A 22,992-nucleotide genomic window follows, 5' to 3' on the forward strand; every position below is an offset into this window, starting at 1 on the left:
ATGCACCGGATCCCATCAGAACTCCGCAGTTAAGCGTGCTTGGGCGAGAGTAGTACTAGGATGGGTGACCTCCTGGGAAGTCCTCGTGTTGCACCCCTTTTTCCGTTCTTTTTTTTTTTTTTTAATTTTTTTTTTTTTTTTTTTGTTTCCGCTGCACTTGAGCAAGAGCCATTTCAGTGATTATGGTAATGATTATGGTAATATAATCCTTGGAAGTAATTTTATTTATAAAAATATAACTCGCAACCGGGCCCCGGCCTCGAATTCACGGGCACTCGAAAGGTAGGACCCGTTGAGGCGGGTCGATGCGCATGCGAACGAATTGTTCGAAAGAGGCGTGCATCGGTGCGTTCGCGTAAGCGGAAATTGCACCGGATCCCGTCGGAACTCCCCGCGGAAGCGTGCCCGGCGTGGATGGCCTCTTGATTTCCAAGTGTTGCGCGGATTTCTTAAATATTTCGTCGTTTTTTTGTTGCGAGTTCACCTGGCTTTTACAGCCGGCGGACTCTTTTGTGAATCGGACAATACCGGGAGGGTGAAAAACAGTATTTGGGAAGAAGAAGGCTCGAAATAAGGGGTCTCGGTTGCGAATTTACGAGCTTCGGAATGCTCTGGTTTTTTACTTTTGGGCGGCAACGCGCATGTAATCAAATTGTTACGGTGATTGAACGGGTGCGATCATACCAGCACTAATGCACCGGATCCCATCAGAACTCCGCAGTTAAGCGTGCTTGGGCGAGAGTAGTACTAGGATGGGTGACCTCCTGGGAAGTCCTCGTGTTGCACCCCTTTTTCCGTTCTTTTTTTTTTTTTTAATTTTTTTTTTTTTTTTTTTGTTTCCGCTGCACTTGAGCAAGAGCCATTTCAGTGATTATGGTAATATAATCCTTGGAAGTAATTTTATTTATAAAAATATAACTCGCAACCGGGCCCCGGCCTCGAATTCACGGGCACTCGAAAGGTAGGACCCGTTGAGGCGGGTCGATGCGCATGCGAACGAATTGTTCGAAAGAGGCGTGCATCGGTGCGTTCGCGTAAGCGGAAATTGCACCGGATCCCGTCGGAACTCCCCGCGGAAGCGTGCCCGGCGTGGATGGCCTCTTGATTTCCAAGTGTTGCGCGGATTTCTTAAATATTTCGTCGTTTTTTTGTTGCGAGTTCACCTGGCTTTTACAGCCGGCGGACTCTTTTGTGAATCGGACAATACCGGGAGGGTGAAAAACAGTATTTGGGAAGAAGAAGGCTCGAAATAAGGGGTCTCGGTTGCGAATTTACGAGCTTCGGAATGCTCTGGTTTTTTACTTTTGGGCGGCAACGCGCATGTAATCAAATTGTTACGGTGATTGAACGGGTGCGATCATACCAGCACTAATGCACCGGATCCCATCAGAACTCCGCAGTTAAGCGTGCTTGGGCGAGAGTAGTACTAGGATGGGTGACCTCCTGGGAAGTCCTCGTGTTGCACCCCTTTTTCCGTTCTTTTTTTTTTTTTAATTTTTTTTTTTTTTTTTTTGTTTCCGCTGCACTTGAGCAAGAGCCATTTCAGTGATTATGGTAATATAATCCTTGGAAGTAATTTTATTTATAAAAATATAACTCGCAACCGGGCCCCGGCCTCGAATTCACGGGCACTCGAAAGGTAGGACCCGTTGAGGCGGGTCGATGCGCATGCGAACGAATTGTTCGAAAGAGGCGTGCATCGGTGCGTTCGCGTAAGCGGAAATTGCACCGGATCCCGTCGGAACTCCCCGCGGAAGCGTGCCCGGCGTGGATGGCCTCTTGATTTCCAAGTGTTGCGCGGATTTCTTAAATATTTCGTCGTTTTTTTGTTGCGAGTTCACCTGGCTTTTACAGCCGGCGGACTCTTTTGTGAATCGGACAATACCGGGAGGGTGAAAAACAGTATTTGGGAAGAAGAAGGCTCGAAATAAGGGGTCTCGGTTGCGAATTTACGAGCTTCGGAATGCTCTGGTTTTTTACTTTTGGGCGGCAACGCGCATGTAATCAAATTGTTACGGTGATTGAACGGGTGCAATCATACCAGCACTAATGCACCGGATCCCATCAGAACTCCGCAGTTAAGCGTGCTTGGGCGAGAGTAGTACTAGGATGGGTGACCTCCTGGGAAGTCCTCGTGTTGCACCCCTTTTTCCGTTCTTTTTTTTTTTTTTTAATTTTTTTTTTTTTTTTTTTGTTTCCGCTGCACTTGAGCAAGAGCCATTTCAGTGATTATGGTAATATAATCCTTGGAAGTAATTTTATTTATAAAAATATAACTCGCAACCGGGCCCCGGCCTCGAATTCACGGGCACTCGAAAGGTAGGACCCGTTGAGGCGGGTCGATGCGCATGCGAACGAATTGTTCGAAAGAGGCGTGCATCGGTGCGTTCGCGTAAGCGGAAATTGCACCGGATCCCGTCGGAACTCCCCGCGGAAGCGTGCCCGGCGTGGATGGCCTCTTGATTTCCAAGTGTTGCGCGGATTTCTTAAATATTTCGTCGTTTTTTTGTTGCGAGTTCACCTGGCTTTTACAGCCGGCGGACTCTTTTGTGAATCGGACAATACCGGGAGGGTGAAAAACAGTATTTGGGAAGAAGAAGGCTCGAAATAAGGGGTCTCGGTTGCGAATTTACGAGCTTCGGAATGCTCTGGTTTTTTACTTTTGGGCGGCAACGCGCATGTAATCAAATTGTTACGGTGATTGAACGGGTGCGATCATACCAGCACTAATGCACCGGATCCCATCAGAACTCCGCAGTTAAGCGTGCTTGGGCGAGAGTAGTACTAGGATGGGTGACCTCCTGGGAAGTCCTCGTGTTGCACCCCTTTTTCCGTTCTTTTTTTTTTTTTTAATTTTTTTTTTTTTTTTTTTGTTTCCGCTGCACTTGAGCAAGAGCCATTTCAGTGATTATGGTAATATAATCCTTGGAAGTAATTTTATTTATAAAAATATAACTCGCAACCGGGCCCCGGCCTCGAATTCACGGGCACTCGAAAGGTAGGACCCGTTGAGGCGGGTCGATGCGCATGCGAACGAATTGTTCGAAAGAGGCGTGCATCGGTGCGTTCGCGTAAGCGGAAATTGCACCGGATCCCGTCGGAACTCCCCGCGGAAGCGTGCCCGGCGTGGATGGCCTCTTGATTTCCAAGTGTTGCGCGGATTTCTTAAATATTTCGTCGTTTTTTTGTTGCGAGTTCACCTGGCTTTTACAGCCGGCGGACTCTTTTGTGAATCGGACAATACCGGGAGGGTGAAAAACAGTATTTGGGAAGAAGAAGGCTCGAAATAAGGGGTCTCGGTTGCGAATTTACGAGCTTCGGAATGCTCTGGTTTTTTACTTTTGGGCGGCAACGCGCATGTAATCAAATTGTTACGGTGATTGAACGGGTGCGATCATACCAGCACTAATGCACCGGATCCCATCAGAACTCCGCAGTTAAGCGTGCTTGGGCGAGAGTAGTACTAGGATGGGTGACCTCCTGGGAAGTCCTCGTGTTGCACCCCTTTTTCCGTTCTTTTTTTTTTTTTTTAATTTTTTTTTTTTTTTTTTTGTTTCCGCTGCACTTGAGCAAGAGCCATTTCAGTGATTATGGTAATATAATCCTTGGAAGTAATTTTATTTATAAAAATATAACTCGCAACCGGGCCCCGGCCTCGAATTCACGGGCACTCGAAAGGTAGGACCCGTTGAGGCGGGTCGATGCGCATGCGAACGAATTGTTCGAAAGAGGCGTGCATCGGTGCGTTCGCGTAAGCGGAAATTGCACCGGATCCCGTCGGAACTCCCCGCGGAAGCGTGCCCGGCGTGGATGGCCTCTTGATTTCCAAGTGTTGCGCGGATTTCTTAAATATTTCGTCGTTTTTTTGTTGCGAGTTCACCTGGCTTTTACAGCCGGCGGACTCTTTTGTGAATCGGACAATACCGGGAGGGTGAAAAACAGTATTTGGGAAGAAGAAGGCTCGAAATAAGGGGTCTCGGTTGCGAATTTACGAGCTTCGGAATGCTCTGGTTTTTTACTTTTGGGCGGCAACGCGCATGTAATCAAATTGTTACGGTGATTGAACGGGTGCGATCATACCAGCACTAATGCACCGGATCCCATCAGAACTCCGCAGTTAAGCGTGCTTGGGCGAGAGTAGTACTAGGATGGGTGACCTCCTGGGAAGTCCTCGTGTTGCACCCCTTTTTCCGTTCTTTTTTTTTTTTTTTAATTTTTTTTTTTTTTTTTTTTGTTTCCGCTGCACTTGAGCAAGAGCCATTTCAGTGATTATGGTAATATAATCCTTGGAAGTAATTTTATTTATAAAAATATAACTCGCAACCGGGCCCCGGCCTCGAATTCACGGGCACTCGAAAGGTAGGACCCGTTGAGGCGGGTCGATGCGCATGCGAACGAATTGTTCGAAAGAGGCGTGCATCGGTGCGTTCGCGTAAGCGGAAATTGCACCGGATCCCGTCGGAACTCCCCGCGGAAGCGTGCCCGGCGTGGATGGCCTCTTGATTTCCAAGTGTTGCGCGGATTTCTTAAATATTTCGTCGTTTTTTTGTTGCGAGTTCACCTGGCTTTTACAGCCGGCGGACTCTTTTGTGAATCGGACAATACCGGGAGGGTGAAAAACAGTATTTGGGAAGAAGAAGGCTCGAAATAAGGGGTCTCGGTTGCGAATTTACGAGCTTCGGAATGCTCTGGTTTTTTACTTTTGGGCGGCAACGCGCATGTAATCAAATTGTTACGGTGATTGAACGGGTGCGATCATACCAGCACTAATGCACCGGATCCCATCAGAACTCCGCAGTTAAGCGTGCTTGGGCGAGAGTAGTACTAGGATGGGTGACCTCCTGGGAAGTCCTCGTGTTGCACCCCTTTTTCCGTTCTTTTTTTTTTTTTTAATTTTTTTTTTTTTTTTTTTGTTTCCGCTGCACTTGAGCAAGAGCCATTTCAGTGATTATGGTAATATAATCCTTGGAAGTAATTTTATTTATAAAAATATAACTCGCAACCGGGCCCCGGCCTCGAATTCACGGGCACTCGAAAGGTAGGACCCGTTGAGGCGGGTCGATGCGCATGCGAACGAATTGTTCGAAAGAGGCGTGCATCGGTGCGTTCGCGTAAGCGGAAATTGCACCGGATCCCGTCGGAACTCCCCGCGGAAGCGTGCCCGGCGTGGATGGCCTCTTGATTTCCAAGTGTTGCGCGGATTTCTTAAATATTTCGTCGTTTTTTTGTTGCGAGTTCACCTGGCTTTTACAGCCGGCGGACTCTTTTGTGAATCGGACAATACCGGGAGGGTGAAAAACAGTATTTGGGAAGAAGAAGGCTCGAAATAAGGGGTCTCGGTTGCGAATTTACGAGCTTCGGAATGCTCTGGTTTTTTACTTTTGGGCGGCAACGCGCATGTAATCAAATTGTTACGGTGATTGAACGGGTGCGATCATACCAGCACTAATGCACCGGATCCCATCAGAACTCCGCAGTTAAGCGTGCTTGGGCGAGAGTAGTACTAGGATGGGTGACCTCCTGGGAAGTCCTCGTGTTGCACCCCTTTTTCCGTTCTTTTTTTTTTTTTTTAATTTTTTTTTTTTTTTTTTTTGTTTCCGCTGCACTTGAGCAAGAGCCATTTCAGTGATTATGGTAATATAATCCTTGGAAGTAATTTTATTTATAAAAATATAACTCGCAACCGGGCCCCGGCCTCGAATTCACGGGCACTCGAAAGGTAGGACCCGTTGAGGCGGGTCGATGCGCATGCGAACGAATTGTTCGAAAGAGGCGTGCATCGGTGCGTTCGCGTAAGCGGAAATTGCACCGGATCCCGTCGGAACTCCCCGCGGAAGCGTGCCCGGCGTGGATGGCCTCTTGATTTCCAAGTGTTGCGCGGATTTCTTAAATATTTCGTCGTTTTTTTGTTGCGAGTTCACCTGGCTTTTACAGCCGGCGGACTCTTTTGTGAATCGGACAATACCGGGAGGGTGAAAAACAGTATTTGGGAAGAAGAAGGCTCGAAATAAGGGGTCTCGGTTGCGAATTTACGAGCTTCGGAATGCTCTGGTTTTTTACTTTTGGGCGGCAACGCGCATGTAATCAAATTGTTACGGTGATTGAACGGGTGCGATCATACCAGCACTAATGCACCGGATCCCATCAGAACTCCGCAGTTAAGCGTGCTTGGGCGAGAGTAGTACTAGGATGGGTGACCTCCTGGGAAGTCCTCGTGTTGCACCCCTTTTTCCGTTCTTTTTTTTTTTTTTTTAATTTTTTTTTTTTTTTTTTTGTTTCCGCTGCACTTGAGCAAGAGCCATTTCAGTGATTATGGTAATATAATCCTTGGAAGTAATTTTATTTATAAAAATATAACTCGCAACCGGGCCCCGGCCTCGAATTCACGGGCACTCGAAAGGTAGGACCCGTTGAGGCGGGTCGATGCGCATGCGAACGAATTGTTCGAAAGAGGCGTGCATCGGTGCGTTCGCGTAAGCGGAAATTGCACCGGATCCCGTCGGAACTCCCCGCGGAAGCGTGCCCGGCGTGGATGGCCTCTTGATTTCCAAGTGTTGCGCGGATTTCTTAAATATTTCGTCGTTTTTTTGTTGCGAGTTCACCTGGCTTTTACAGCCGGCGGACTCTTTTGTGAATCGGACAATACCGGGAGGGTGAAAAACAGTATTTGGGAAGAAGAAGGCTCGAAATAAGGGGTCTCGGTTGCGAATTTACGAGCTTCGGAATGCTCTGGTTTTTTACTTTTGGGCGGCAACGCGCATGTAATCAAATTGTTACGGTGATTGAACGGGTGCGATCATACCAGCACTAATGCACCGGATCCCATCAGAACTCCGCAGTTAAGCGTGCTTGGGCGAGAGTAGTACTAGGATGGGTGACCTCCTGGGAAGTCCTCGTGTTGCACCCCTTTTTCCGTTCTTTTTTTTTTTTTTTAATTTTTTTTTTTTTTTTTTTTGTTTCCGCTGCACTTGAGCAAGAGCCATTTCAGTGATTATGGTAATATAATCCTTGGAAGTAATTTTATTTATAAAAATATAACTCGCAACCGGGCCCCGGCCTCGAATTCACGGGCACTCGAAAGGTAGGACCCGTTGAGGCGGGTCGATGCGCATGCGAACGAATTGTTCGAAAGAGGCGTGCATCGGTGCGTTCGCGTAAGCGGAAATTGCACCGGATCCCGTCGGAACTCCCCGCGGAAGCGTGCCCGGCGTGGATGGCCTCTTGATTTCCAAGTGTTGCGCGGATTTCTTAAATATTTCGTCGTTTTTTTGTTGCGAGTTCACCTGGCTTTTACAGCCGGCGGACTCTTTTGTGAATCGGACAATACCGGGAGGGTGAAAAACAGTATTTGGGAAGAAGAAGGCTCGAAATAAGGGGTCTCGGTTGCGAATTTACGAGCTTCGGAATGCTCTGGTTTTTTACTTTTGGGCGGCAACGCGCATGTAATCAAATTGTTACGGTGATTGAACGGGTGCGATCATACCAGCACTAATGCACCGGATCCCATCAGAACTCCGCAGTTAAGCGTGCTTGGGCGAGAGTAGTACTAGGATGGGTGACCTCCTGGGAAGTCCTCGTGTTGCACCCCTTTTTCCGTTCTTTTTTTTTTTTTTTAATTTTTTTTTTTTTTTTTTTGTTTCCGCTGCACTTGAGCAAGAGCCATTTCAGTGATTATGGTAATATAATCCTTGGAAGTAATTTTATTTATAAAAATATAACTCGCAACCGGGCCCCGGCCTCGAATTCACGGGCACTCGAAAGGTAGGACCCGTTGAGGCGGGTCGATGCGCATGCGAACGAATTGTTCGAAAGAGGCGTGCATCGGTGCGTTCGCGTAAGCGGAAATTGCACCGGATCCCGTCGGAACTCCCCGCGGAAGCGTGCCCGGCGTGGATGGCCTCTTGATTTCCAAGTGTTGCGCGGATTTCTTAAATATTTCGTCGTTTTTTTGTTGCGAGTTCACCTGGCTTTTACAGCCGGCGGACTCTTTTGTGAATCGGACAATACCGGGAGGGTGAAAAACAGTATTTGGGAAGAAGAAGGCTCGAAATAAGGGGTCTCGGTTGCGAATTTACGAGCTTCGGAATGCTCTGGTTTTTTACTTTTGGGCGGCAACGCGCATGTAATCAAATTGTTACGGTGATTGAACGGGTGCGATCATACCAGCACTAATGCACCGGATCCCATCAGAACTCCGCAGTTAAGCGTGCTTGGGCGAGAGTAGTACTAGGATGGGTGACCTCCTGGGAAGTCCTCGTGTTGCACCCCTTTTTCCGTTCTTTTTTTTTTTTTTTTAATTTTTTTTTTTTTTTTTTTGTTTCCGCTGCACTTGAGCAAGAGCCATTTCAGTGATTATGGTAATATAATCCTTGGAAGTAATTTTATTTATAAAAATATAACTCGCAACCGGGCCCCGGCCTCGAATTCACGGGCACTCGAAAGGTAGGACCCGTTGAGGCGGGTCGATGCGCATGCGAACGAATTGTTCGAAAGAGGCGTGCATCGGTGCGTTCGCGTAAGCGGAAATTGCACCGGATCCCGTCGGAACTCCCCGCGGAAGCGTGCCCGGCGTGGATGGCCTCTTGATTTCCAAGTGTTGCGCGGATTTCTTAAATATTTCGTCGTTTTTTTGTTGCGAGTTCACCTGGCTTTTACAGCCGGCGGACTCTTTTGTGAATCGGACAATACCGGGAGGGTGAAAAACAGTATTTGGGAAGAAGAAGGCTCGAAATAAGGGGTCTCGGTTGCGAATTTACGAGCTTCGGAATGCTCTGGTTTTTTACTTTTGGGCGGCAACGCGCATGTAATCAAATTGTTACGGTGATTGAACGGGTGCGATCATACCAGCACTAATGCACCGGATCCCATCAGAACTCCGCAGTTAAGCGTGCTTGGGCGAGAGTAGTACTAGGATGGGTGACCTCCTGGGAAGTCCTCGTGTTGCACCCCTTTTTCCGTTCTTTTTTTTTTTTTTTTAATTTTTTTTTTTTTTTTTTTGTTTCCGCTGCACTTGAGCAAGAGCCATTTCAGTGATTATGGTAATATAATCCTTGGAAGTAATTTTATTTATAAAAATATAACTCGCAACCGGGCCCCGGCCTCGAATTCACGGGCACTCGAAAGGTAGGACCCGTTGAGGCGGGTCGATGCGCATGCGAACGAATTGTTCGAAAGAGGCGTGCATCGGTGCGTTCGCGTAAGCGGAAATTGCACCGGATCCCGTCGGAACTCCCCGCGGAAGCGTGCCCGGCGTGGATGGCCTCTTGATTTCCAAGTGTTGCGCGGATTTCTTAAATATTTCGTCGTTTTTTTGTTGCGAGTTCACCTGGCTTTTACAGCCGGCGGACTCTTTTGTGAATCGGACAATACCGGGAGGGTGAAAAACAGTATTTGGGAAGAAGAAGGCTCGAAATAAGGGGTCTCGGTTGCGAATTTACGAGCTTCGGAATGCTCTGGTTTTTTACTTTTGGGCGGCAACGCGCATGTAATCAAATTGTTACGGTGATTGAACGGGTGCGATCATACCAGCACTAATGCACCGGATCCCATCAGAACTCCGCAGTTAAGCGTGCTTGGGCGAGAGTAGTACTAGGATGGGTGACCTCCTGGGAAGTCCTCGTGTTGCACCCCTTTTTCCGTTCTTTTTTTTTTTTTTTAATTTTTTTTTTTTTTTTTTTGTTTCCGCTGCACTTGAGCAAGAGCCATTTCAGTGATTATGGTAATATAATCCTTGGAAGTAATTTTATTTATAAAAATATAACTCGCAACCGGGCCCCGGCCTCGAATTCACGGGCACTCGAAAGGTAGGACCCGTTGAGGCGGGTCGATGCGCATGCGAACGAATTGTTCGAAAGAGGCGTGCATCGGTGCGTTCGCGTAAGCGGAAATTGCACCGGATCCCGTCGGAACTCCCCGCGGAAGCGTGCCCGGCGTGGATGGCCTCTTGATTTCCAAGTGTTGCGCGGATTTCTTAAATATTTCGTCGTTTTTTTGTTGCGAGTTCACCTGGCTTTTACAGCCGGCGGACTCTTTTGTGAATCGGACAATACCGGGAGGGTGAAAAACAGTATTTGGGAAGAAGAAGGCTCGAAATAAGGGGTCTCGGTTGCGAATTTACGAGCTTCGGAATGCTCTGGTTTTTTACTTTTGGGCGGCAACGCGCATGTAATCAAATTGTTACGGTGATTGAACGGGTGCGATCATACCAGCACTAATGCACCGGATCCCATCAGAACTCCGCAGTTAAGCGTGCTTGGGCGAGAGTAGTACTAGGATGGGTGACCTCCTGGGAAGTCCTCGTGTTGCACCCCTTTTTCCGTTCTTTTTTTTTTTTTTTAATTTTTTTTTTTTTTTTTTTGTTTCCGCTGCACTTGAGCAAGAGCCATTTCAGTGATTATGGTAATATAATCCTTGGAAGTAATTTTATTTATAAAAATATAACTCGCAACCGGGCCCCGGCCTCGAATTCACGGGCACTCGAAAGGTAGGACCCGTTGAGGCGGGTCGATGCGCATGCGAACGAATTGTTCGAAAGAGGCGTGCATCGGTGCGTTCGCGTAAGCGGAAATTGCACCGGATCCCGTCGGAACTCCCCGCGGAAGCGTGCCCGGCGTGGATGGCCTCTTGATTTCCAAGTGTTGCGCGGATTTCTTAAATATTTCGTCGTTTTTTTGTTGCGAGTTCACCTGGCTTTTACAGCCGGCGGACTCTTTTGTGAATCGGACAATACCGGGAGGGTGAAAAACAGTATTTGGGAAGAAGAAGGCTCGAAATAAGGGGTCTCGGTTGCGAATTTACGAGCTTCGGAATGCTCTGGTTTTTTACTTTTGGGCGGCAACGCGCATGTAATCAAATTGTTACGGTGATTGAACGGGTGCGATCATACCAGCACTAATGCACCGGATCCCATCAGAACTCCGCAGTTAAGCGTGCTTGGGCGAGAGTAGTACTAGGATGGGTGACCTCCTGGGAAGTCCTCGTGTTGCACCCCTTTTTCCGTTCTTTTTTTTTTTTTTAATTTTTTTTTTTTTTTTTTTGTTTCCGCTGCACTTGAGCAAGAGCCATTTCAGTGATTATGGTAATATAATCCTTGGAAGTAATTTTATTTATAAAAATATAACTCGCAACCGGGCCCCGGCCTCGAATTCACGGGCACTCGAAAGGTAGGACCCGTTGAGGCGGGTCGATGCGCATGCGAACGAATTGTTCGAAAGAGGCGTGCATCGGTGCGTTCGCGTAAGCGGAAATTGCACCGGATCCCGTCGGAACTCCCCGCGGAAGCGTGCCCGGCGTGGATGGCCTCTTGATTTCCAAGTGTTGCGCGGATTTCTTAAATATTTCGTCGTTTTTTTGTTGCGAGTTCACCTGGCTTTTACAGCCGGCGGACTCTTTTGTGAATCGGACAATACCGGGAGGGTGAAAAACAGTATTTGGGAAGAAGAAGGCTCGAAATAAGGGGTCTCGGTTGCGAATTTACGAGCTTCGGAATGCTCTGGTTTTTTACTTTTGGGCGGCAACGCGCATGTAATCAAATTGTTACGGTGATTGAACGGGTGCGATCATACCAGCACTAATGCACTGGATCCCATCAGAACTCCGCAGTTAAGCGTGCTTGGGCGAGAGTAGTACTAGGATGGGTGACCTCCTGGGAAGTCCTCGTGTTGCACCCCTTTTTCCGTTCTTTTTTTTTTTTTTTAATTTTTTTTTTTTTTTTTTTTTGTTTCCGCTGCACTTGAGCAAGAGCCATTTCAGTGATTATGGTAATATAATCCTTGGAAGTAATTTTATTTATAAAAATATAACTCGCAACCGGGCCCCGGCCTCGAATTCACGGGCACTCGAAAGGTAGGACCCGTTGAGGCGGGTCGATGCGCATGCGAACGAATTGTTCGAAAGAGGCGTGCATCGGTGCGTTCGCGTAAGCGGAAATTGCACCGGATCCCGTCGGAACTCCCCGCGGAAGCGTGCCCGGCGTGGATGGCCTCTTGATTTCCAAGTGTTGCGCGGATTTCTTAAATATTTCGTCGTTTTTTTGTTGCGAGTTCACCTGGCTTTTACAGCCGGCGGACTCTTTTGTGAATCGGACAATACCGGGAGGGTGAAAAACAGTATTTGGGAAGAAGAAGGCTCGAAATAAGGGGTCTCGGTTGCGAATTTACGAGCTTCGGAATGCTCTGGTTTTTTACTTTTGGGCGGCAACGCGCATGTAATCAAATTGTTACGGTGATTGAACGGGTGCGATCATACCAGCACTAATGCACCGGATCCCATCAGAACTCCGCAGTTAAGCGTGCTTGGGCGAGAGTAGTACTAGGATGGGTGACCTCCTGGGAAGTCCTCGTGTTGCACCCCTTTTTCCGTTCTTTTTTTTTTTTTTTAATTTTTTTTTTTTTTTTTTTTTGTTTCCGCTGCACTTGAGCAAGAGCCATTTCAGTGATTATGGTAATATAATCCTTGGAAGTAATTTTATTTATAAAAATATAACTCGCAACCGGGCCCCGGCCTCGAATTCACGGGCACTCGAAAGGTAGGACCCGTTGAGGCGGGTCGATGCGCATGCGAACGAATTGTTCGAAAGAGGCGTGCATCGGTGCGTTCGCGTAAGCGGAAATTGCACCGGATCCCGTCGGAACTCCCCGCGGAAGCGTGCCCGGCGTGGATGGCCTCTTGATTTCCAAGTGTTGCGCGGATTTCTTAAATATTTCGTCGTTTTTTTGTTGCGAGTTCACCTGGCTTTTACAGCCGGCGGACTCTTTTGTGAATCGGACAATACCGGGAGGGTGAAAAACAGTATTTGGGAAGAAGAAGGCTCGAAATAAGGGGTCTCGGTTGCGAATTTACGAGCTTCGGAATGCTCTGGTTTTTTACTTTTGGGCGGCAACGCGCATGTAATCAAATTGTTACGGTGATTGAACGGGTGCGATCATACCAGCACTAATGCACCGGATCCCATCAGAACTCCGCAGTTAAGCGTGCTTGGGCGAGAGTAGTACTAGGATGGGTGACCTCCTGGGAAGTCCTCGTGTTGCACCCCTTTTTCCGTTCTTTTTTTTTTTTTTTAATTTTTTTTTTTTTTTTTTTTGTTTCCGCTGCACTTGAGCAAGAGCCATTTCAGTGATTATGGTAATATAATCCTTGGAAGTAATTTTATTTATAAAAATATAACTCGCAACCGGGCCCCGGCCTCGAATTCACGGGCACTCGAAAGGTAGGACCCGTTGAGGCGGGTCGATGCGCATGCGAACGAATTGTTCGAAAGAGGCGTGCATCGGTGCGTTCGCGTAAGCGGAAATTGCACCGGATCCCGTCGGAACTCCCCGCGGAAGCGTGCCCGGCGTGGATGGCCTCTTGATTTCCAAGTGTTGCGCGGATTTCTTAAATATTTCGTCGTTTTTTTGTTGCGAGTTCACCTGGCTTTTACAGCCGGCGGACTCTTTTGTGAATCGGACAATACCGGGAGGGTGAAAAACAGTATTTGGGAAGAAGAAGGCTCGAAATAAGGGGTCTCGGTTGCGAATTTACGAGCTTCGGAATGCTCTGGTTTTTTACTTTTGGGCGGCAACGCGCATGTAATCAAATTGTTACGGTGATTGAACGGGTGCGATCATACCAGCACTAATGCACCGGATCCCATCAGAACTCCGCAGTTAAGCGTGCTTGGGCGAGAGTAGTACTAGGATGGGTGACCTCCTGGGAAGTCCTCGTGTTGCACCCCTTTTTCCGTTCTTTTTTTTTTTTTTTAATTTTTTTTTTTTTTTTTTTGTTTCCGCTGCACTTGAGCAAGAGCCATTTCAGTGATTATGGTAATATAATCCTTGGAAGTAATTTTATTTATAAAAATATAACTCGCAACCGGGCCCCGGCCTCGAATTCACGGGCACTCGAAAGGTAGGACCCGTTGAGGCGGGTCGATGCGCATGCGAACGAATTGTTCGAAAGAGGCGTGCATCGGTGCGTTCGCGTAAGCGGAAATTGCACCGGATCCCGTCGGAACTCCCCGCGGAAGCGTGCCCGGCGTGGATGGCCTCTTGATTTCCAAGTGTTGCGCGGATTTCTTAAATATTTCGTCGTTTTTTTGTTGCGAGTTCACCTGGCTTTTACAGCCGGCGGACTCTTTTGTGAATCGGACAATACCGGGAGGGTGAAAAACAGTATTTGGGAAGAAGAAGGCTCGAAATAAGGGGTCTCGGTTGCGAATTTACGAGCTTCGGAATGCTCTGGTTTTTTACTTTTGGGCGGCAACGCGCATGTAATCAAATTGTTACGGTGATTGAACGGGTGCGATCATACCAGCACTAATGCACCGGATCCCATCAGAACTCCGCAGTTAAGCGTGCTTGGGCGAGAGTAGTACTAGGATGGGTGACCTCCTGGGAAGTCCTCGTGTTGCACCCCTTTTTCCGTTCTTTTTTTTTTTTTTTTAATTTTTTTTTTTTTTTTTTTGTTTCCGCTGCACTTGAGCAAGAGCCATTTCAGTGATTATGGTAATATAATCCTTGGAAGTAATTTTATTTATAAAAATATAACTCGCAACCGGGCCCCGGCCTCGAATTCACGGGCACTCGAAAGGTAGGACCCGTTGAGGCGGGTCGATGCGCATGCGAACGAATTGTTCGAAAGAGGCGTGCATCGGTGCGTTCGCGTAAGCGGAAATTGCACCGGATCCCGTCGGAACTCCCCGCGGAAGCGTGCCCGGCGTGGATGGCCTCTTGATTTCCAAGTGTTGCGCGGATTTCTTAAATATTTCGTCGTTTTTTTGTTGCGAGTTCACCTGGCTTTTACAGCCGGCGGACTCTTTTGTGAATCGGACAATACCGGGAGGGTGAAAAACAGTATTTGGGAAGAAGAAGGCTCGAAATAAGGGGTCTCGGTTGCGAATTTACGAGCTTCGGAATGCTCTGGTTTTTTACTTTTGGGCGGCAACGCGCATGTAATCAAATTGTTACGGTGATTGAACGGGTGCGATCATACCAGCACTAATGCACCGGATCCCATCAGAACTCCGCAGTTAAGCGTGCTTGGGCGAGAGTAGTACTAGGATGGGTGACCTCCTGGGAAGTCCTCGTGTTGCACCCCTTTTTCCGTTCTTTTTTTTTTTTTTTTAATTTTTTTTTTTTTTTTTTTTGTTTCCGCTGCACTTGAGCAAGAGCCATTTCAGTGATTATGGTAATATAATCCTTGGAAGTAATTTTATTTATAAAAATATAACTCGCAACCGGGCCCCGGCCTCGAATTCACGGGCACTCGAAAGGTAGGACCCGTTGAGGCGGGTCGATGCGCATGCGAACGAATTGTTCGAAAGAGGCGTGCATCGGTGCGTTCGCGTAAGCGGAAATTGCACCGGATCCCGTCGGAACTCCCCGCGGAAGCGTGCCCGGCGTGGATGGCCTCTTGATTTCCAAGTGTTGCGCGGATTTCTTAAATATTTCGTCGTTTTTTTGTTGCGAGTTCACCTGGCTTTTACAGCCGGCGGACTCTTTTGTGAATCGGACAATACCGGGAGGGTGAAAAACAGTATTTGGGAAGAAGAAGGCTCGAAATAAGGGGTCTCGGTTGCGAATTTACGAGCTTCGGAATGCTCTGGTTTTTTACTTTTGGGCGGCAACGCGCATGTAATCAAATTGTTACGGTGATTGAACGGGTGCGATCATACCAGCACTAATGCACCGGATCCCATCAGAACTCCGCAGTTAAGCGTGCTTGGGCGAGAGTAGTACTAGGATGGGTGACCTCCTGGGAAGTCCTCGTGTTGCACCCCTTTTTCCGTTCTTTTTTTTTTTTTTTTAATTTTTTTTTTTTTTTTTTTGTTTCCGCTGCACTTGAGCAAGAGCCATTTCAGTGATTATGGTAATATAATCCTTGGAAGTAATTTTATTTATAAAAATATAACTCGCAACCGGGCCCCGGCCTCGAATTCACGGGCACTCGAAAGGTAGGACCCGTTGAGGCGGGTCGATGCGCATGCGAACGAATTGTTCGAAAGAGGCGTGCATCGGTGCGTTCGCGTAAGCGGAAATTGCACCGGATCCCGTCGGAACTCCCCGCGGAAGCGTGCCCGGCGTGGATGGCCTCTTGATTTCCAAGTGTTGCGCGGATTTCTTAAATATTTCGTCGTTTTTTTGTTGCGAGTTCACCTGGCTTTTACAGCCGGCGGACTCTTTTGTGAATCGGACAATACCGGGAGGGTGAAAAACAGTATTTGGGAAGAAGAAGGCTCGAAATAAGGGGTCTCGGTTGCGAATTTACGAGCTTCGGAATGCTCTGGTTTTTTACTTTTGGGCGGCAACGCGCATGTAATCAAATTGTTACGGTGATTGAACGGGTGCGATCATACCAGCACTAATGCACCGGATCCCATCAGAACTCCGCAGTTAAGCGTGCTTGGGCGAGAGTAGTACTAGGATGGGTGACCTCCTGGGAAGTCCTCGTGTTGCACCCCTTTTTCCGTTCTTTTTTTTTTTTTTTTAATTTTTTTTTTTTTTTTTTTGTTTCCGCTGCACTTGAGCAAGAGCCATTTCAGTGATTATGGTAATATAATCCTTGGAAGTAATTTTATTTATAAAAATATAACTCGCAACCGGGCCCCGGCCTCGAATTCACGGGCACTCGAAAGGTAGGACCCGTTGAGGCGGGTCGATGCGCATGCGAACGAATTGTTCGAAAGAGGCGTGCATCGGTGCGTTCGCGTAAGCGGAAATTGCACCGGATCCCGTCGGAACTCCCCGCGGAAGCGTGCCCGGCGTGGATGGCCTCTTGATTTCCAAGTGTTGCGCGGATTTCTTAAATATTTCGTCGTTTTTTTGTTGCGAGTTCACCTGGCTTTTACAGCCGGCGGACTCTTTTGTGAATCGGACAATACCGGGAGGGTGAAAAACAGTATTTGGGAAGAAGAAGGCTCGAAATAAGGGGTCTCGGTTGCGAATTTACGAGCTTCGGAATGCTCTGGTTTTTTACTTTTGGGCGGCAACGCGCATGTAATCAAATTGTTACGGTGATTGAACGGGTGCGATCATACCAGCACTAATGCACCGGATCCCATCAGAACTCCGCAGTTAAGCGTGCTTGGGCGAGAGTAGTACTAGGATGGGTGACCTCCTGGGAAGTCCTCGTGTTGCACCCCTTTTTCCGTTCTTTTTTTTTTTTTTTTAATTTTTTTTTTTTTTTTTTTGTTTCCGCTGCACTTGAGCAAGAGCCATTTCAGTGATTATGGTAATATAATCCTTGGAAGTAATTTTATTTATAAAAATATAACTCGCAACCGGGCCCCGGCCTCGAATTCACGGGCACTCGAAAGGTAGGACCCGTTGAGGCGGGTCGATGCGCATGCGAACGAATTGTTCGAAAGAGGCGTGCATCGGTGCGTTCGCGTAAGCGGAAATTGCACCGGATCCCGTCGGAACTCCCCGCGGAAGCGTGCCCGGCGTGGATGGCCTCTTGATTTCCAAGTGTTGCGCGGATTTCTTAAATATTTCGTCGTTTTTTTGTTGCGAGTTCACCTGGCTTTTACAGCCGGCGGACTCTTTTGTGAATCGGACAATACCGGGAGGGTGAAAAACAGTATTTGGGAAGAAGAAGGCTCGAAATAAGGGGTCTCGGTTGCGAATTTACGAGCTTCGGAATGCTCTGGTTTTTTACTTTTGGGCGGCAACGCGCATGTAATCAAATTGTTACGGTGATTGAACGGGTGCGATCATACCAGCACTAATGCACCGGATCCCATCAGAACTCCGCAGTTAAGCGTGCTTGGGCGAGAGTAGTACTAGGATGGGTGACCTCCTGGGAAGTCCTCGTGTTGCACCCCTTTTTCCGTTCTTTTTTTTTTTTTTTTATTTTTTTTTTTTTTTTTTTTGTTTCCGCTGCACTTGAGCAAGAGCCATTTCAGTGATTATGGTAATATAATCCTTGGAAGTAATTTTATTTATAAAAATATAACTCGCAACCGGGCCCCGGCCTCGAATTCACGGGCACTCGAAAGGTAGGACCCGTTGAGGCGGGTCGATGCGCATGCGAACGAATTGTTCGAAAGAGGCGTGCATCGGTGCGTTCGCGTAAGCGGAAATTGCACCGGATCCCGTCGGAACTCCCCGCGGAAAGCGTGCCCGGCGTGGATGGCCTCTTGATTTCCAAGTGTTGCGCGGATTTCTTAAATATTTCGTCGTTTTTTTGTTGCGAGTTCACCTGGCTTTTACAGCCGGCGGACTCTTTTGTGAATCGGACAATACCGGGAGGGTGAAAAACAGTATTTGGGAAGAAGAAGGCTCGAAATAAGGGGTCTCGGTTGCGAATTTACGAGCTTCGGAATGCTCTGGTTTTTTACTTTTGGGCGGCAACGCGCATGTAATCAAATTGTTACGGTGATTGAACGGGTGCGATCATACCAGCACTAATGCACCGGATCCCATCAGAACTCCGCAGTTAAGCGTGCTTGGGCGAGAGTAGTACTAGGATGGGTGACCTCCTGGGAAGTCCTCGTGTTGCACCCCTTTTTCCGTTCTTTTTTTTTTTTTTTAATTTTTTTTTTTTTTTTTTTGTTTCCGCTGCACTTGAGCAAGAGCCATTTCAGTGATTATGGTAATATAATCCTTGGAAGTAATTTTATTTATAAAAATATAACTCGCAACCGGGCCCCGGCCTCGAATTCACGGGCACTCGAAAGGTAGGACCCGTTGAGGCGGGTCGATGCGCATGCGAACGAATTGTTCGAAAGAGGCGTGCATCGGTGCGTTCGCGTAAGCGGAAATTGCACCGGATCCCGTCGGAACTCCCCGCGGAAGCGTGCCCGGCGTGGATGGCCTCTTGATTTCCAAGTGTTGCGCGGATTTCTTAAATATTTCGTCGTTTTTTTGTTGCGAGTTCACCTGGCTTTTACAGCCGGCGGACTCTTTTGTGAATCGGACAATACCGGGAGGGTGAAAAACAGTATTTGGGAAGAAGAAGGCTCGAAATAAGGGGTCTCGGTTGCGAATTTACGAGCTTCGGAATGCTCTGGTTTTTTACTTTTGGGCGGCAACGCGCATGTAATCAAATTGTTACGGTGATTGAACGGGTGCGATCATACCAGCACTAATGCACCGGATCCCATCAGAACTCCGCAGTTAAGCGTGCTTGGGCGAGAGTAGTACTAGGATGGGTGACCTCCTGGGAAGTCCTCGTGTTGCACCCCTTTTTCCGTTCTTTTTTTTTTTTTTTAATTTTTTTTTTTTTTTTTTTGTTTCCGCTGCACTTGAGCAAGAGCCATTTCAGTGATTATGGTAATATAATCCTTGGAAGTAATTTTATTTATAAAAATATAACTCGCAACCGGGCCCCGGCCTCGAATTCACGGGCACTCGAAAGGTAGGACCCGTTGAGGCGGGTCGATGCGCATGCGAACGAATTGTTCGAAAGAGGCGTGCATCGGTGCGTTCGCGTAAGCGGAAATTGCACCGGATCCCGTCGGAACTCCCCGCGGAAGCGTGCCCGGCGTGGATGGCCTCTTGATTTCCAAGTGTTGCGCGGATTTCTTAAATATTTCGTCGTTTTTTTGTTGCGAGTTCACCTGGCTTTTACAGCCGGCGGACTCTTTTGTGAATCGGACAATACCGGGAGGGTGAAAAACAGTATTTGGGAAGAAGAAGGCTCGAAATAAGGGGTCTCGGTTGCGAATTTACGAGCTTCGGAATGCTCTGGTTTTTTACTTTTGGGCGGCAACGCGCATGTAATCAAATTGTTACGGTGATTGAACGGGTGCGATCATACCAGCACTAATGCACCGGATCCCATCAGAACTCCGCAGTTAAGCGTGCTTGGGCGAGAGTAGTACTAGGATGGGTGACCTCCTGGGAAGTCCTCGTGTTGCACCCCTTTTTCCGTTCTTTTTTTTTTTTTTTAATTTTTTTTTTTTTTTTTTTGTTTCCGCTGCACTTGAGCAAGAGCCATTTCAGTGATTATGGTAATATAATCCTTGGAAGTAATTTTATTTATAAAAATATAACTCGCAACCGGGCCCCGGCCTCGAATTCACGGGCACTCGAAAGGTAGGACCCGTTGAGGCGGGTCGATGCGCATGCGAACGAATTGTTCGAAAGAGGCGTGCATCGGTGCGTTCGCGTAAGCGGAAATTGCACCGGATCCCGTCGGAACTCCCCGCGGAAGCGTGCCCGGCGTGGATGGCCTCTTGATTTCCAAGTGTTGCGCGGATTTCTTAAATATTTCGTCGTTTTTTTGTTGCGAGTTCACCTGGCTTTTACAGCCGGCGGACTCTTTTGTGAATCGGACAATACCGGGAGGGTGAAAAACAGTATTTGGGAAGAAGAAGGCTCGAAATAAGGGGTCTCGGTTGCGAATTTACGAGCTTCGGAATGCTCTGGTTTTTTACTTTTGGGCGGCAACGCGCATGTAATCAAATTGTTACGGTGATTGAACGGGTGCGATCATACCAGCACTAATGCACCGGATCCCATCAGAACTCCGCAGTTAAGCGTGCTTGGGCGAGAGTAGTACTAGGATGGGTGACCTCCTGGGAAGTCCTCGTGTTGCACCCCTTTTTCCGTTCTTTTTTTTTTTTTTTAATTTTTTTTTTTTTTTTTTTGTTTCCGCTGCACTTGAGCAAGAGCCATTTCAGTGATTATGGTAATATAATCCTTGGAAGTAATTTTATTTATAAAAATATAACTCGCAACCGGGCCCCGGCCTCGAATTCACGGGCACTCGAAAGGTAGGACCCGTTGAGGCGGGTCGATGCGCATGCGAACGAATTGTTCGAAAGAGGCGTGCATCGGTGCGTTCGCGTAAGCGGAAATTGCACCGGATCCCGTCGGAACTCCCCGCGGAAGCGTGCCCGGCGTGGATGGCCTCTTGATTTCCAAGTGTTGCGCGGATTTCTTAAATATTTCGTCGTTTTTTTGTTGCGAGTTCACCTGGCTTTTACAGCCGGCGGACTCTTTTGTGAATCGGACAATACCGGGAGGGTGAAAAACAGTATTTGGGAAGAAGAAGGCTCGAAATAAGGGGTCTCGGTTGCGAATTTACGAGCTTCGGAATGCTCTGGTTTTTTACTTTTGGGCGGCAACGCGCATGTAATCAAATTGTTACGGTGATTGAACGGGTGCGATCATACCAGCACTAATGCACCGGATCCCATCAGAACTCCGCAGTTAAGCGTGCTTGGGCGAGAGTAGTACTAGGATGGGTGACCTCCTGGGAAGTCCTCGTGTTGCACCCCTTTTTCCGTTCTTTTTTTTTTTTTTTAATTTTTTTTTTTTTTTTTTTTGTTTCCGCTGCACTTGAGCAAGAGCCATTTCAGTGATTATGGTAATATAATCCTTGGAAGTAATTTTATTTATAAAAATATAACTCGCAACCGGGCCCCGGCCTCGAATTCACGGGCACTCGAAAGGTAGGACCCGTTGAGGCGGGTCGATGCGCATGCGAACGAATTGTTCGAAAGAGGCGTGCATCGGTGCGTTCGCGTAAGCGGAAATTGCACCGGATCCCGTCGGAACTCCCCGCGGAAGCGTGCCCGGCGTGGATGGCCTCTTGATTTCCAAGTGTTGCGCGGATTTCTTAAATATTTCGTCGTTTTTTTGTTGCGAGTTCACCTGGCTTTTACAGCCGGCGGACTCTTTTGTGAATCGGACAATACCGGGAGGGTGAAAAACAGTATTTGGGAAGAAGAAGGCTCGAAATAAGGGGTCTCGGTTGCGAATTTACGAGCTTCGGAATGCTCTGGTTTTTTACTTTTGGGCGGCAACGCGCATGTAATCAAATTGTTACGGTGATTGAACGGGTGCGATCATACCAGCACTAATGCACCGGATCCCATCAGAACTCCGCAGTTAAGCGTGCTTGGGCGAGAGTAGTACTAGGATGGGTGACCTCCTGGGAAGTCCTCGTGTTGCACCCCTTTTTCCGTTCTTTTTTTTTTTTTTTAATTTTTTTTTTTTTTTTTTTTGTTTCCGCTGCACTTGAGCAAGAGCCATTTCAGTGATTATGGTAATATAATCCTTGGAAGTAATTTTATTTATAAAAATATAACTCGCAACCGGGCCCCGGCCTCGAATTCACGGGCACTCGAAAGGTAGGACCCGTTGAGGCGGGTCGATGCGCATGCGAACGAATTGTTCGAAAGAGGCGTGCATCGGTGCGTTCGCGTAAGCGGAAATTGCACCGGATCCCGTCGGAACTCCCCGCGGAAGCGTGCCCGGCGTGGATGGCCTCTTGATTTCCAAGTGTTGCGCGGATTTCTTAAATATTTCGTCGTTTTTTTGTTGCGAGTTCACCTGGCTTTTACAGCCGGCGGACTCTTTTGTGAATCGGACAATACCGGGAGGGTGAAAAACAGTATTTGGGAAGAAGAAGGCTCGAAATAAGGGGTCTCGGTTGCGAATTTACGAGCTTCGGAATGCTCTGGTTTTTTACTTTTGGGCGGCAACGCGCATGTAATCAAATTGTTACGGTGATTGAACGGGTGCGATCATACCAGCACTAATGCACCGGATCCCATCAGAACTCCGCAGTTAAGCGTGCTTGGGCGATGCTTGGGCGAGAGTAGTACTAGGATGGGTGACCTCCTGGGAAGTCCTCGTGTTGCACCCCTTTTTCCGTTCTTTTTTTTTTTTTTTAATTTTTTTTTTTTTTTTTTTTGTTTCCGCTGCACTTGAGCAAGAGCCATTTCAGTGATTATGGTAATATAATCCTTGGAAGTAATTTTATTTATAAAAATATAACTCGCAACCGGGCCCCGGCCTCGAATTCACGGGCACTCGAAAGGTAGGACCCGTTGAGGCGGGTCGATGCGCATGCGAACGAATTGTTCGAAAGAGGCGTGCATCGGTGCGTTCGCGTAAGCGGAAATTGCACCGGATCCCGTCGGAACTCCCCGCGGAAGCGTGCCCGGCGTGGATGGCCTCTTGATTTCCAAGTGTTGCGCGGATTTCTTAAATATTTCGTCGTTTTTTTGTTGCGAGTTCACCTGGCTTTTACAGCCGGCGGACTCTTTTGTGAATCGGACAA

General features: G+C 47.8%; 32 non-coding genes and 2 pseudogenes across 32 annotated transcripts; all 34 read left to right on the forward strand.

Moving 5' to 3' along the window:
• On the forward strand, positions 1-97 carry LOC130811914 (5S ribosomal RNA; annotated as a pseudogene).
• Positions 98-670: 573 nt separating this feature from the next.
• Positions 671-789, forward strand: LOC130812378 (5S ribosomal RNA). The gene has a single exon (XR_009041968.1). It is a non-coding gene; the product is annotated as a 5S ribosomal RNA (ribosomal RNA).
• Positions 790-1,349: 560 nt separating this feature from the next.
• On the forward strand, positions 1,350-1,468 carry LOC130812379 (5S ribosomal RNA). The gene has a single exon (XR_009041969.1). It is a non-coding gene; the product is annotated as a 5S ribosomal RNA (ribosomal RNA).
• A 559-nt stretch (positions 1,469-2,027) lies between these two features.
• LOC130811711 (5S ribosomal RNA) lies at positions 2,028-2,146 on the forward strand. The gene has a single exon (XR_009041339.1). It is a non-coding gene; the product is annotated as a 5S ribosomal RNA (ribosomal RNA).
• Positions 2,147-2,707: 561 nt separating this feature from the next.
• On the forward strand, positions 2,708-2,826 carry LOC130812380 (5S ribosomal RNA). Its single transcript, XR_009041970.1, has one exon. It is a non-coding gene; the product is annotated as a 5S ribosomal RNA (ribosomal RNA).
• A 560-nt stretch (positions 2,827-3,386) lies between these two features.
• On the forward strand, positions 3,387-3,505 carry LOC130812381 (5S ribosomal RNA). The gene has a single exon (XR_009041971.1). It is a non-coding gene; the product is annotated as a 5S ribosomal RNA (ribosomal RNA).
• A 561-nt stretch (positions 3,506-4,066) lies between these two features.
• LOC130812382 (5S ribosomal RNA) lies at positions 4,067-4,185 on the forward strand. Its single transcript, XR_009041972.1, has one exon. It is a non-coding gene; the product is annotated as a 5S ribosomal RNA (ribosomal RNA).
• Positions 4,186-4,747: 562 nt separating this feature from the next.
• On the forward strand, positions 4,748-4,866 carry LOC130812383 (5S ribosomal RNA). Its single transcript, XR_009041973.1, has one exon. It is a non-coding gene; the product is annotated as a 5S ribosomal RNA (ribosomal RNA).
• A 560-nt stretch (positions 4,867-5,426) lies between these two features.
• Positions 5,427-5,545, forward strand: LOC130812384 (5S ribosomal RNA). Its single transcript, XR_009041974.1, has one exon. It is a non-coding gene; the product is annotated as a 5S ribosomal RNA (ribosomal RNA).
• Positions 5,546-6,107: 562 nt separating this feature from the next.
• On the forward strand, positions 6,108-6,226 carry LOC130812385 (5S ribosomal RNA). The gene has a single exon (XR_009041975.1). It is a non-coding gene; the product is annotated as a 5S ribosomal RNA (ribosomal RNA).
• Positions 6,227-6,788: 562 nt separating this feature from the next.
• On the forward strand, positions 6,789-6,907 carry LOC130812386 (5S ribosomal RNA). Its single transcript, XR_009041976.1, has one exon. It is a non-coding gene; the product is annotated as a 5S ribosomal RNA (ribosomal RNA).
• Positions 6,908-7,469: 562 nt separating this feature from the next.
• Positions 7,470-7,588, forward strand: LOC130812387 (5S ribosomal RNA). Its single transcript, XR_009041977.1, has one exon. It is a non-coding gene; the product is annotated as a 5S ribosomal RNA (ribosomal RNA).
• A 561-nt stretch (positions 7,589-8,149) lies between these two features.
• Positions 8,150-8,268, forward strand: LOC130812390 (5S ribosomal RNA). Its single transcript, XR_009041979.1, has one exon. It is a non-coding gene; the product is annotated as a 5S ribosomal RNA (ribosomal RNA).
• A 562-nt stretch (positions 8,269-8,830) lies between these two features.
• Positions 8,831-8,949, forward strand: LOC130812391 (5S ribosomal RNA). Its single transcript, XR_009041980.1, has one exon. It is a non-coding gene; the product is annotated as a 5S ribosomal RNA (ribosomal RNA).
• A 562-nt stretch (positions 8,950-9,511) lies between these two features.
• Positions 9,512-9,630, forward strand: LOC130812392 (5S ribosomal RNA). Its single transcript, XR_009041981.1, has one exon. It is a non-coding gene; the product is annotated as a 5S ribosomal RNA (ribosomal RNA).
• A 561-nt stretch (positions 9,631-10,191) lies between these two features.
• Positions 10,192-10,310, forward strand: LOC130812393 (5S ribosomal RNA). The gene has a single exon (XR_009041982.1). It is a non-coding gene; the product is annotated as a 5S ribosomal RNA (ribosomal RNA).
• Positions 10,311-10,871: 561 nt separating this feature from the next.
• On the forward strand, positions 10,872-10,990 carry LOC130812394 (5S ribosomal RNA). The gene has a single exon (XR_009041983.1). It is a non-coding gene; the product is annotated as a 5S ribosomal RNA (ribosomal RNA).
• Positions 10,991-11,550: 560 nt separating this feature from the next.
• LOC130811755 (5S ribosomal RNA) lies at positions 11,551-11,669 on the forward strand. Its single transcript, XR_009041379.1, has one exon. It is a non-coding gene; the product is annotated as a 5S ribosomal RNA (ribosomal RNA).
• A 563-nt stretch (positions 11,670-12,232) lies between these two features.
• Positions 12,233-12,351, forward strand: LOC130812395 (5S ribosomal RNA). The gene has a single exon (XR_009041984.1). It is a non-coding gene; the product is annotated as a 5S ribosomal RNA (ribosomal RNA).
• Positions 12,352-12,914: 563 nt separating this feature from the next.
• LOC130812396 (5S ribosomal RNA) lies at positions 12,915-13,033 on the forward strand. Its single transcript, XR_009041985.1, has one exon. It is a non-coding gene; the product is annotated as a 5S ribosomal RNA (ribosomal RNA).
• A 562-nt stretch (positions 13,034-13,595) lies between these two features.
• Positions 13,596-13,714, forward strand: LOC130812397 (5S ribosomal RNA). The gene has a single exon (XR_009041986.1). It is a non-coding gene; the product is annotated as a 5S ribosomal RNA (ribosomal RNA).
• Positions 13,715-14,275: 561 nt separating this feature from the next.
• On the forward strand, positions 14,276-14,394 carry LOC130812398 (5S ribosomal RNA). The gene has a single exon (XR_009041987.1). It is a non-coding gene; the product is annotated as a 5S ribosomal RNA (ribosomal RNA).
• Positions 14,395-14,956: 562 nt separating this feature from the next.
• Positions 14,957-15,075, forward strand: LOC130812399 (5S ribosomal RNA). The gene has a single exon (XR_009041988.1). It is a non-coding gene; the product is annotated as a 5S ribosomal RNA (ribosomal RNA).
• A 563-nt stretch (positions 15,076-15,638) lies between these two features.
• Positions 15,639-15,757, forward strand: LOC130812401 (5S ribosomal RNA). The gene has a single exon (XR_009041990.1). It is a non-coding gene; the product is annotated as a 5S ribosomal RNA (ribosomal RNA).
• A 562-nt stretch (positions 15,758-16,319) lies between these two features.
• LOC130812402 (5S ribosomal RNA) lies at positions 16,320-16,438 on the forward strand. Its single transcript, XR_009041991.1, has one exon. It is a non-coding gene; the product is annotated as a 5S ribosomal RNA (ribosomal RNA).
• A 562-nt stretch (positions 16,439-17,000) lies between these two features.
• On the forward strand, positions 17,001-17,119 carry LOC130812403 (5S ribosomal RNA). The gene has a single exon (XR_009041992.1). It is a non-coding gene; the product is annotated as a 5S ribosomal RNA (ribosomal RNA).
• A 562-nt stretch (positions 17,120-17,681) lies between these two features.
• Positions 17,682-17,800, forward strand: LOC130812404 (5S ribosomal RNA). The gene has a single exon (XR_009041993.1). It is a non-coding gene; the product is annotated as a 5S ribosomal RNA (ribosomal RNA).
• Positions 17,801-18,363: 563 nt separating this feature from the next.
• Positions 18,364-18,482, forward strand: LOC130812406 (5S ribosomal RNA). The gene has a single exon (XR_009041994.1). It is a non-coding gene; the product is annotated as a 5S ribosomal RNA (ribosomal RNA).
• Positions 18,483-19,043: 561 nt separating this feature from the next.
• Positions 19,044-19,162, forward strand: LOC130812407 (5S ribosomal RNA). Its single transcript, XR_009041995.1, has one exon. It is a non-coding gene; the product is annotated as a 5S ribosomal RNA (ribosomal RNA).
• Positions 19,163-19,723: 561 nt separating this feature from the next.
• LOC130812408 (5S ribosomal RNA) lies at positions 19,724-19,842 on the forward strand. The gene has a single exon (XR_009041996.1). It is a non-coding gene; the product is annotated as a 5S ribosomal RNA (ribosomal RNA).
• Positions 19,843-20,403: 561 nt separating this feature from the next.
• Positions 20,404-20,522, forward strand: LOC130812409 (5S ribosomal RNA). The gene has a single exon (XR_009041997.1). It is a non-coding gene; the product is annotated as a 5S ribosomal RNA (ribosomal RNA).
• A 561-nt stretch (positions 20,523-21,083) lies between these two features.
• On the forward strand, positions 21,084-21,202 carry LOC130812410 (5S ribosomal RNA). Its single transcript, XR_009041998.1, has one exon. It is a non-coding gene; the product is annotated as a 5S ribosomal RNA (ribosomal RNA).
• A 562-nt stretch (positions 21,203-21,764) lies between these two features.
• Positions 21,765-21,883, forward strand: LOC130812411 (5S ribosomal RNA). Its single transcript, XR_009041999.1, has one exon. It is a non-coding gene; the product is annotated as a 5S ribosomal RNA (ribosomal RNA).
• A 562-nt stretch (positions 21,884-22,445) lies between these two features.
• LOC130811883 (5S ribosomal RNA) lies at positions 22,446-22,575 on the forward strand (annotated as a pseudogene).
• The last annotated feature ends 417 nt before the right edge of the window (positions 22,576-22,992 follow it).

This window comes from Amaranthus tricolor, chromosome 4 (assembly GCF_026212465.1).
Source record: "Amaranthus tricolor cultivar Red isolate AtriRed21 chromosome 4, ASM2621246v1, whole genome shotgun sequence".
NCBI classification, from domain to species: Eukaryota; Viridiplantae; Streptophyta; class Magnoliopsida; order Caryophyllales; family Amaranthaceae; genus Amaranthus; species Amaranthus tricolor.